This window comes from Podarcis vaucheri (genome assembly GCF_965113315.1).
Source record: "Podarcis vaucheri genome assembly, chromosome: 12".
NCBI lineage: Eukaryota > Metazoa > Chordata > Lepidosauria > Squamata > Lacertidae > Podarcis > Podarcis vaucheri.
This window is the reverse complement of record NC_138750.1, coordinates 39,593,895-39,604,137: the sequence shown is the minus strand read 5'-3', so window position 1 is coordinate 39,604,137 and position 10,243 is coordinate 39,593,895. Positions and strand designations below refer to the sequence as shown.

General features: G+C 43.4%; 1 long non-coding RNA gene across 1 annotated transcript; it reads left to right on the top strand.

Annotated features, from left to right (window-relative positions):
* The first annotated feature begins 2,358 nt into the window (after positions 1-2,358).
* Positions 2,359-10,236, top strand: LOC309515445. Its single transcript, XR_014212477.1, has 2 exons — positions 2,359-2,595; positions 8,143-10,236. It is a non-coding gene; the product is annotated as an uncharacterized lncRNA (long non-coding RNA).
* The last annotated feature ends 7 nt before the right edge of the window (positions 10,237-10,243 follow it).

Genomic DNA, 10,243 nt, shown 5'->3' with positions numbered 1-10,243 from the left:
TTATATTTTTAACAATGCAATTTTAAAACCTTCTTCATCCTATTACAAGTCACTTTAAAAAGTTATACTAATGTAGAAACCTATACACAAAGCTTAAAAAGTATGCATTAAACATTGCCCTTTTTTAAATAAACTCGAAGTCTCTTTCTTTCTTGGGCTTCAAATTGCTAATTTGTCCTGCATAGTTCAGTAGTTAATTTTGCCAATCTTCTTTATCTTCTTTGACGGAGGCTTCTTCCTTCTGCAGGAGCTGGTCGGTCTTGGCATGGCATCCACTCTTAGCTACAGGCCAGAGTGATTTTTTAGGGCAGGGGTGGGGAACTTCAGGCCTGAGGCCCAAATGCGGCCCTCCAGTCCTCTCTATCTGGCCCTTGGAATTCTCTCCAGGCTGCACCCCCTCCCTCTTTCTCTAGGCTGAACCCTTCACCAGCCTTGCTAGGCATCCTCAGGGTTTTTTGCCTGGCTGGAATTTGCCCTTGAACTCTGCTAAAGCCTCTTGTTCTCCTGAATAGAGGCTATAAAGCGGTGTCTGAGTGGGGGGGGGAACTAGCCCACTGTACAAAAACAAAATACAGTGGTACCTCGGGTTAAGTACTTAATTCGTTCCGGAGGTCCGTACTTAACCTGAAACTGTTCTTAACCTGAAGACCACTTTAGCTAATGGGGCCTCCTGCTGCTGCCGCCACGCTGCCCGAGCACGATTTCTGTTCTCATCCTGAAGCAAAGTTCTTAACCTGAAGCACAATTTCAGGGTTAATGGAGTCTGTAACCTGAAGCGTATGTAACCCGAGGTACCACTGTATATAGTTATCGCTCCGCCCACTTTTGCCTCTGGCCTCCCCCGGAAGATTGCTGGGAAGATAAAGAGGCCCCAGGCTGGAAGTTTTCTACTTCTGCCTTAGGAGGAATGCAAACCCACCCAGAACAATTTTTGAAAACCCATCCATTCAAAATGTTTTGGTTTTTTTGCATTTAGCGGTTTGCTGCTTTTCTGCCTGCTTCAGTCTAATGCTGCCATTTTATAGTTTTAATTGTTTAGTAGTTTTAAATGTAGCGTTAGTAACTGGATTTGTTGTGTTTTACACTCTTGATGTTAAATTTTTTATTTTATTTTTTTGGCTCCATCAGTACACACATCAGTACACACATCAGTACACACATGGGGAGTCAGTGTGGTGTAGTGGTTAAGAGCGGTAGTCTCCTAATCTGAGGAACCGGGTTCGCATCTCCGCTCCTCCACATGCAGCTGCTGGGTGACCTTGGGCCAGTCACACTTCTGTGAAGTCTCTCAGCCCCACTCACCTCACAGAGTGTTTGTTGTGGGGGAGGAAGAGAAAGGAGAGTGTTAGCCGCTTTGAGACTCCTGAAGGGGAGTGAAAGGCGGGGTATCAAATCCAATCCAAACATTTATAGAAAAGCAGCAACAACAGTAACGATGGTGATGGAAGACTATCCTTAACCCAGTCCAGTCCTGCATGCTGAACAAGAATAAATTCTCCAGAGAAGATGGGCATATCACCCCTGCATGAGCAAAGAAAACTACACTAGTACTGATGTTTAGCATTAAGAGTGCGAGTCCAGGAAAAGGGTTCTTTGGAAGTGTTATGTACTGAAGTTCTCACCCTGGGCCAGCAGGGGGATACTGTAGATAGTTTTCACTCAGGTCCACATATGCAAATAAGGGATTGAAAGTGACGTTCAGTGATTGGATAGTTACAGAAAGTGGTTACTGTTGCGTTGTAGTGGAGCTCTATATAAGCAGGCTGGCTGAACCCTTCAGTTCAGTTCTGTTCTGGCCTGTGAATAAACAAGAGATGTTTGAAGAATCGCTGTGTTGTCTGATATGTTCACCCACAACCTAACAGGAAGAACTTTGCAAAAGTTCAAAATACCCTTGGCACTTATAGGGATCCAATCCTCAGCAGCTTAGTGGCCTGTTCTGTATCTTGAAAGAGGATTCCCTGGCTTGAAACACTCCCTCTCTTTTTTAGCCCTACAAATGAATAATTAAAATGATTGCAATTTGCAAAGTAAATTACACCATTAGCAACTCAGGAATTAATAAGCAGGGAACAAAGAGAATAATATATTGAGAGGCTGACAAGGGGGGAAATAACAATAAATCTCCTGGCAATTCACCACTCTTAGGATTTTAATTTTGAGTTCTCCACTCCCAGCTATCCATTCTTATTGCACATCCATCAAATTCCTGATGAATATAAAGGATCACCATATTTCATGTGTAAGGTTGCAGGTAGGGAGGAGCAATAGCATGGGAGTCTAGAACTGCAGATGGCACAATAGAGGGGCTTGTCCCTCCTGCTACTTCTGAGTCCCCATCATCTCTGCTTAAAGGCACCAACATCCAAATCTCCATTTCAAAGGCCCCCACATTCTTACTTCATGGCCAACCGCTCCTCAGGACTCACTTTAACAAGTGCCATAGCTTTTAATAAAAGGCCCGTGTGATTTATGCCCCAGTTTATTCATAGATTTTAGGGGTTCTGTTTAATTTCAGTACCTCGTAAGAAGCATTTGTCTTCAGCCCCCTTAATATTTACTGTTTACCTCCTAAGGGAGAAAGGAAAAGGAAAGGTAAGCAAGCAATATGTTCCCATTCGTCAGGTTAACATCCTTAGGCCTCAGGTAAAGAACATATCTGTCCTATTGTGTTGCTCCAAACAGTGAAGAATCCAGACAGAGAATCACTGCATTGCAAGATCAATCCCAGTCCTAAGAAAGATGATTGAATGTAGGCTTGGAGGTTAGGGAAAGTTATTTCTTTTTAAAAAAAATCTATCTAGCTATCTTTACAACAAACAAAAACAATTTGAAAAATTACGCCTGCAGTTTTTGATTACAGTAAATTGAAAGAGGAATTTAAAATATTTTTTAATCTGTGTGATGTTTTTCAGAAGAGGTCACTTATAAACAGAACAGCACTGTGGGATATACATATTTAGGGTGTTGGGGAGAACAATAATGAAGACTGCAGCTGTTTGACTATTTTATTGTCCCAGTCTCTTGTTGCTTCTCTGGCTGTGCTTCTTATGTATTATGGGTGTGGATTTGACAGAAAATGAATGTCATGAGTAACAAATGAGTATTAATTCATGTTTCTCCATTATCCTGTTTAGAATATTGTATATTGGGGAGGGGACTTTTTCTTCTCTCTTTTTTCCTTTTTGGAAACAGCTGTCAATTTCAGCAGCTATCCCTTTGCAGTTGCCATTTTACTTTCCCAGAATGCTCTAGATATTGTGCCCTTCTGGGGCAGTGCAGGGCAAATTCAGGCCTGGGGGCCGCATCTAGGGTCTATCTGGTCCTCAGGATTCTCCACAGGCCACACCTTCCCATCAACAACACCTCTCACTCACTGGGCCTCTTTTGCTTCCCTTAATGAAGTACAGAGAAGAGGATGTCCATATCATAACAAAACTGATATACGAAGAGAACATTGATATGCATTGCTCCAGCCAATTTTGCCCTTGGATCTGCCCACCAATGGTATGTGCCCTTGGACATTTGCGCAGGAGAGAATGTGGTCATTGGAGGTATAAAATTTCCCCACCCTCTTCCATGGCTTTCTAAGGGAAGGGACTGTGACTGCCATTTCCCCACCACCACCACCACCCTAGAACTCCTCAGAACAATGCAATAGCCAAGGCATTCTAGGAAAACAAAATGGCAGCCGCCAGGTGCTGACTGCTGAAAGCAGCTCTGCTGCTATAGCTCCCATAGGTGAAGGCACAAAAATTTGCAAAAGAAACAGGCAATGATGAAAAAACGAATGATGAAGGCAAATTCAAGTGAAAGCTTAGGTGCTGTGCTTTTGCTCCTCCAGGCAGAGTAGGGCATGAGGAGACCCTGCAACACCAGTCCTGCCACAGGGAACACAAATGGTGAGTGAGTGCTTGTCTGTCTGTGGCATATGTGTATGTGTGACCGTTCAGCCTCCTGTCCTGTCCTCCCGAGCCGAGTGTGTGAATGTGCTGTGCATATGGATGTGTGAGATGCTCGCAGGTTGGCCTGTGACCCTTGGGACCAGGGCCAACCCTCAATGGGACCCTCAGAGGCTGAATAGGGTTAGCCACCACCGGATGAAGCAAAAGTAATGTAAACAAATGAATAATGAAACTAACAATGTTTTAATAATGAAAACAAATGAAACAAAAAATAATTTATGGCACACCCTATTATTTGTGTCGGCTCTCTATTCGTCTTTTATTTTGCTGTATTTTTTTATTCTTTGTTATTATCACATTTATCTTGGATTTATTATTGTAATTTTTTGATTCTGTAAAGGGTAGGCTTTCTGCAGTTACTTAACATGCTGTAGTACCCCACATTGTTCTAATCTCTTTGTAGGCTATCTAGGTTATTTATCTCTTGTTTATAGAATAATTTTCCATTCCCTTAACTTGGCTCATTAAGTATGTGCTCTTTCGCTCCTGACTGCTTAAGCCTAGTTTTGTGTGTGTGTGTGTAGCAATATGTGCAGGTCCCAAGTATAAACGTTTCTATGGTACTAGTGCTTAGTAATTTAAAAAAAAAAAATGGGTGGCATTTAAATGGGTGGTAATCCTATGGACGCTTATCTGGGAATAAGACCCATTCAGCTCAATGGGCCATACCTCAAAAATCATGCATAGGATTGTGCATGTCTGTTGCTTCCCTATACACCGCCCCCCTGTGGATGCAATATGGAACATCACAAGCCCCATTGGGTCTATTCAAAGTATGGCTAAGTCTGGATCCAATCCACTGAGTTGTGTCCAGTGGGCTTTTTTCCCCTGGAGGGAGGCAACACCATGAGAAGAAGACTGCAGAAATACAACCCATCAGCTAGAATATATATTGTGTTTGATTAATAATAATAATAATAATAATAATAATAATAATAATTTCTTCCCCAGCCACTCTGGGTGGTTTCCAACAAAAGATTAAAAATACATTTGAATCCCTCTCTATCTACTCTATATTAACAACATTTAAAACTGGATACAAATCACACAAGGGTCTCAAAAGTACAAATGTGAAACTGTCCTCACTCTGAATAAATTGGAGGTGTATTCTTAAAACAAACAAATAAACAAACAAAAAACCTTTGGCCAAAAAAGAGAGAGCTGGTCGGATAAGCACAAGGGATCATACATTGTTTTTATTTTAGTGATAGCTGTAACAAGGGCAAACTTTAAAGGGAAAAAACTGAAAAAGGACTAGAATTGTAAATATGTACAACTGGTTGGAAGATCAACGTGGCAGTGGAGAGAGAGAGAGAACGGAGTCAAGAGGACAGTAGTGGAAGGGGAAGACAGAGGAGGGAAACAATGCTATTTATAAGAGCAAAAGTATTCCTAAAACAATGGTTTGTGATCATTTCCACCCAACCATTTTACAGCAAGCTCTGCAAAGAAACTTGGGTTACACACGCTGAGCTCTTTTAGCATATCCAAAGTTAAAAAGGCAAAAGGCCTTTGAAAAGGATGCAACCCGCCCCCCACTGTGTCAAATACTTCTTAATAAATGAAGCTTTTTATCAAAGATTATGGATATCAAAGGTGACTGTAGAGATGAGATCAGAGGAAAAAGCAAGAGGGAGTTGCAAAGATTTGCCACATGTGCGCTTCAAAGAGGACTCTGAATTTAGAATGGAAGTACCGGTATGTATTTAGTACCTGTAGCAGAACAATTTTATGAATGCCTGTAGCCATCAAATATACTCCATGGCAAAGCAATGACATCAAGTTTGTTGTTCTGATGGCATCCATTTTTTGCAACACCTATTCAGATATTATTGTTTTGAATGAAGCAGTAAGAGAATACTAGCTGCAGTAAGAGGAGAATACTAACTTTGCACATGACTGATTCATCTTCATGTGCCGAGTGGTTTATCTTGTGAAAAGTGGCTCCCAAACATTTTTATTAAGCCCAGTAAACCCGAACTTATATCCTAGGGTGCAGTATGCATTCTATGCTAAATCTTCCAAAGGTGAGTACTTGTTTCTTCAGGTCAACTTGCTTCCTGTTGGTGGTTTAGAGGCCGTTCCTGCAGCCTTTCAACAATAAATTTTGCTTTTTTCATGGCACCAAATGAATATTTGGTTGCACAAAGGTATGAGCAGCACTTTTTAAATGAGCATAATATCTGAAGTGTGTGTGAAGACATGGACATTGTGTGTGAAACATGGAGGAGAGGACGGACTGAGAACTGCAGAATCAGCATTTGAAATGGTGAAATATCTGCCTGTCCATCAAAAACCCCTTGAAAGTGGGAAGAGGCTGTGCTCACTTGCAGGAGAAAAGCTGCTCTTAGATGCTCAGGCATAGTCCAATTCATCTTGCAACCACACTTCTCTAACATTGTATATCTTAGCAATGGAAGTATCAGAAACATTTCCCTATCCTTGAGGGCCACATTCGTTCTCACGTGCACCATTACAAGCATGTTGAATTGGAGCCTAGAAATTTTCCATTTGTCTTACTCAACTAAATACATAAAACATGATTAACTTGAGGGTAGCACAGTGGGATGGCTTGTTTCCCTTTAGCTGCTGCACTCTGAACTTAGATTAGTGCAATGGATCAGTGTGTGTGTGTGTGTGTGTGCATGTATGCGCACCTTGAGCTTCTCAGGCTCCTTGAGCAGAGATGGCCAAAGATACTTTGTTTCCTGAAGTGGACAAGATTCTCTCCACCCCACAAATAAAAACCAACTGGGCTGACTGCTGGATTTTAGTTCAGCACTGGCAGGGGGACAGCACCTTCCTCTGCACCAGGCTAGCTGAGGCAGTCCCTGTGGAACAGGCATCCCCAAACTCGGCCCTCCAGATGTTTTGGGACTACAATTTCCATCATCCCTGACCTGTTAGCTAGGGATGATGGGAGCTATAGTCCCAAAACATCTGGAGGGCTGAGTTTGGGGGTTCCTGCTGTGGAACATACAGCTCTATCTCCTGGCAAGGAACTGCTGCTCCTGACTCCACAACATCTGTTTCCTGGCACAGCTGCCTGGCTCTGTCTAATTGTAGAGCCATCCCTGACCCTGGCACGAATAACATGGACATATATTTGGACCCATTTCAACGTAAATACTAAAACTAAACTAAAAAACTAAAAAAAAAGGCAAATGAGATCTGCAACAAAAAGTTTCAGGGCAGACTAGTGCTCCTATTCAAAATTACAGCTAGTCAACTGCGCCCTTTCCTGGAATACTCCGTTCCATTTCCCTCCCCCATCATTAGCCTTTTCTCCTCCCCCGGCATCTCAGGTATATACTGATCATGCTTAGTCCACATTTTGATTGGGGGGGGGGTGCTGCCCTTAAAAAAAATTGTTTCTACTTCTGCAAACCTTGGGATTCACCCAGCATGTGGATATTCTAATCACACTGTACAAATAGAATAGAATCATAGAATTAGTTCAACTCCCTGCAATACTGGAATCTTTTGTCCAACGTGGGGCTTGAACCCATGACTCTACGAGTCTCATGCTCTACCAACTGAGCTATATTCTAATCATCATTCCTGCTTCTCAGAATGGCCCCAATTGGGGTACCCAGCCATCCAACAAAACATTGCAGTGCAGAGTGTCCCACCAGTCAGGAAGCCACACCTTATTTGCCTTTCTCTTCTGCATTTTTTTCATCTTTAAAAGTCAGTAAATATCCAATCATCATTGAACATGCTGTTTCCCCCCACCTTGCCCATTAGAGTTTATTCCCTATTCTCTCCCCCCCCTTTTCTTTTTTGGTACTTCTGCAACTTGGAGGTTCTCTCAGCCTGCTGACACTTCCCCCTTATGTTTTGGCTACATAATGATCCACATATGAGGAATGATTTTGTCAGTAGCAGTGTGGCATAGTGGTCAGAGTGCTGGACTAGTGCAATCCCCATTCAGCCACTACTTCTCAGCCTACACAGGGTTGTTGTGAGGACAAGCTGTAGTGGGGGGGGGGCATGTCCACCCCCTTGAGCTCCTTGAAGGAAAGGTAGGATATGACTGCAATAATAATATTTAATGATAGATTGTGCATACTTTTTATAGCTAAATATGATGCTCTGAAAACTTAATGTTGATGCAAGGAATACAAAAAAACTGGTTGCACTTCTGACTTTTCCATCTTTCTCTCTCTTTACAAAGAAAACCTTCCTTTGGGGAGAAGCTGATGTAGCATAAACAAGACAGACGCCCGTTAAAAAGAAGAAGAAGAAAGCCTTTCACAGGATGGCCTGGGAGCTTGAAGCAAAGGGATCTGGCAACTGGATTGTGTCTCTGCGAGATAACAACTTTATTAAAGGTTGAGCTCTGACAAAAATCAGAAAAAGGGGCGGCGTTGGGAATATTTACAAATGCCAAAAGCTGAGGCTTTTATCAGCAGCACGCTGTGGAGATAAGGAGCTGGGCTAGTCCATCTGTGGCATGGTGTGGCCACACACTCTTTGCTTTTTGATTCTCTTAGGGAAGAGTGCAAGGAGCCGCTGACATTTCTACTTAAAAGGAAGAATCGATGGATCTTTGTTTCCCCACTGGCTGCTTCTTTGACCTTATTGTGTTACGGAACAGAAGAAAAAGAACGGGAGTCCACGGGGGGCGGGGGGCGGTATTATAAAGAAGAGATTCGTGCCATGCAAGCCCCAGACAAGATCACAGCTTTCTGATCAACACTCACCGGGGATGGTGTTATTTGCTTATTTGCTGCTTTTGCTCATTTCAGATTCTTGCCCCGCCGTAATAAGTCACACTCGTTCAGCCATCATCCCTGTATTGACAGGCAAATGTCACCTGCATTTGATTGACGTCCAATTGCTCCTGAATGCAGAAGTATGATTTAGGAATCAATTTGGCCTATTTGTTTAAGGCAGCCCTGTTCTGCCTTGTGCTTGGAAGGGAAATGGTACTAGCTTGATATCTGTTGCAGAGAACTACCAGTTCAAATTATGGAAAGCTGGTGGCTTAGTCACCTTGCTGGAGAATGACATTCACCCCATCTCCAGTGGGGAGGAAGGGATGGAAGGCAGTTTAAGAAAGGAGAAGTCAGTTGAGCAAACACTACCTCTCTTTGGGAAAACGTGCTCAGAGTTGGTACAGAAACTTCTTCCTTGTCTTTGATGTATATTGCCTTTGCTGGAGGGTCTCCTAGCCTGATATATTTAAAGGAGCACTATTATAAAGATATTTACAGTGTTGCCTAAGGAAATATTGTTAACAGATGACTAATAATAATAATAATAATAATAATAATAATAATAATAATGGAGTGTCTGGCCAAAGAGCAGGGGAAAGTCCTTTGTATCCTACATACTTCCATAGTTCCACATTTAATTTCCTGAGAAACAGACAGAGGGTATTTCTTCCATGTGTTTTAGGTAGATGCAGATTTAAACTAGGAAAAATGTCCAACTCAGTGCATGGCAGTGGTTGGAGCGGATGCTGTTTCCAAATGGCTTTTTGCTGGGTGAACTGTAATACACTGCCCTTGTATTAAAAGTGATATTTCACATGACAGACAGAGACCGCTGGGGGAACTATCCAACAAGAAGTGTGGGTGACCTTTACATTCTGGATCAGTGATCTGAAGGTTATCCAAAAGGTGCTAAGTAGATCTCTCTCTCTCTCCCCCTCCTTGATCTGCTCCAGCAAAAAAAAAAGGGGAAAGAAAACGGGGTGGGGGAACTGTCATCACTCAGGGCTCAGCAAGGGAAATGCTCACAATTTCTCCGCTCAGCGAGAATTAAAAAATAAAATAAAATAAAGTAAGACGGGGAGGGGGGTTGTGGAGGGAGAGAGGGGAGGAAAACATTTCCCCACACTTGTCAGAGAGATGCCAAACTCTGGGCGAGTGGGATGAGCCGAGCAGATGCTGGGATGAGATGCCAAGGCAGCTCCCCTTTCCCCTGCGCTTTCGGGCGCTTATAAATTACCCCGGCGGCGCCTCTGCCAGCCTCCTCTCGTCGTGGCTGCGCGCGCTCCGACGATCCTGTGGGCAGCTCCCGGCAGCGGCACCGAGCGGCTCGCGGACCCCGGCAGCTTCAGCTAGGAAGGCGGCCAAGGCGGACGACGGGGAGCGCCCCTCTCTCTTTCTCTCTCTCCATTCGGCTGTGGCGCGAGCAGGATTTCCCCAGGAATCTCCGATCCCGCTCCCCTCGCCGAGCTGGTGTAGCTGACTGCTGAAGAGACAGAATGAATGAGTGACGGAAAGAAGGGGTTGGAAAAAGGAGAGGGGGAGAGGTGAAGGGGAAAA